Source organism: Protobothrops mucrosquamatus, unplaced genomic scaffold, assembly GCF_001527695.2.
Source record: "Protobothrops mucrosquamatus isolate PMUCROS unplaced genomic scaffold, P.Mucros_1.0 scaffold5248, whole genome shotgun sequence".
NCBI lineage: Eukaryota > Metazoa > Chordata > Lepidosauria > Squamata > Viperidae > Protobothrops > Protobothrops mucrosquamatus.
Window position 1 is genome coordinate 16,732 of NW_015391115.1, and position 1,254 is coordinate 17,985.

A 1,254-nucleotide genomic window follows, 5' to 3' on the forward strand; every position below is an offset into this window, starting at 1 on the left:
GCCAGCCATGCTGAGGGGAAAAGGAGAGGTTTCCATGCTGGCTCAGGAATTCTGGGAGTTGAAGTCCAAGAGTCATAAAACAAAAAAGGTTGCCTAACCCTGATCTAGGTCTATATCTATCTATCTATCTATCTATCTATCTATCTATCTATCTATCTATCTATCTATCTATCTATCTATCTATCTATCTATCTATCTACCTACCTACCTACCTACCTACCTACCTACCTACCTACCTACCTATCTATATATCTTCTAGGTCAGGGATAGGCAACCTTGGCTCTTTTATGACTCGTGGACTTCAACTCCCAGAATTCCTGAGCCAGCCACGCTGAGGAGAAATGGAGAGGTTTCCAAGCTGAGCCACGCTGGCTCAGGAATTCTGGGAGTTGAAGTCCACAAGTCATAAAAGAGCCAAAGTTGCCTACCCCTGGTCTAGGTCTATCTATCTATCTATCTATCTATCTATCTATCTATCTATCTATCTATCTATCTATCTATCTATCTATCTATCTATCTATCTATCTATCTATCTATCTATCTATCTATCTATCTCTATCTATCTATCTATCTATCTATCTATCTATCTATCTATCTATCTATCTATCTATCTATCTATCTATCTATCTATCTATATCTTCTAGGTCAGGGGTAGGCAACCTTGGCTCTTTTATCAATTGTGGACTTCAACTCCCAGAATTCCTGAGCCAGCCGTGCTGAGGGGAAAGGGAGAGGTTTTCAAGCTGAGCCACGCTGGCTGAGGAATTCTGGGAGTTGAAGCCCATGAGTCATAAAAGAGCCAAGGTTGCCTACCCCTGACCCCTTCCTGACAGTGAGAACAATTAATCAGTGGAACTCCTTGCCTCCAGAAGTTGTGAATGCTCCAACACTGGACGTTTTAAAGAAGAGATTGTACAACCATTTGTCTGAAACTGTATAAGGTATCCTGCCTTAGCAAGGGGTTAGACTAGATGACCTCCAAGGTCCCGTCCAACTCTTCTCTTCTCTTCTCTTCTCTTCTCTTCTCTTCTCTTCTCTTCTCTTCTCTTCTATTCTATTCTATTCTATTCTATTCTCTTCTATTCTAATCAAGGTCACCATACGAACATTCAAAGTTCACGTGCAAGGGGCCCCATTTTCTATTCCACAGGAACCTTACCCGACTTGTAAAACTGAAATGCCGAACTCCGGGCATCCACTCCGACAGAAATTGGGCCAATTGTGGCCACCGCCTGCAGAAGTCCCTTTTCGTCT

At 42.5% G+C, this 1,254-nt stretch overlaps 1 long non-coding RNA gene across 1 annotated transcript in view; it reads right to left on the bottom strand.

Moving 5' to 3' along the window:
• Positions 1-1,254, bottom strand: part of LOC107299661 — a 3,296-nt gene extending 2,042 nt beyond the window's left edge. Inside the window, exon 1 of the long non-coding RNA XR_001549190.1 lies at positions 1,160-1,254. This is a non-coding gene — a long non-coding RNA (uncharacterized LOC107299661). The remainder of the gene's footprint in view (positions 1-1,159) is intronic.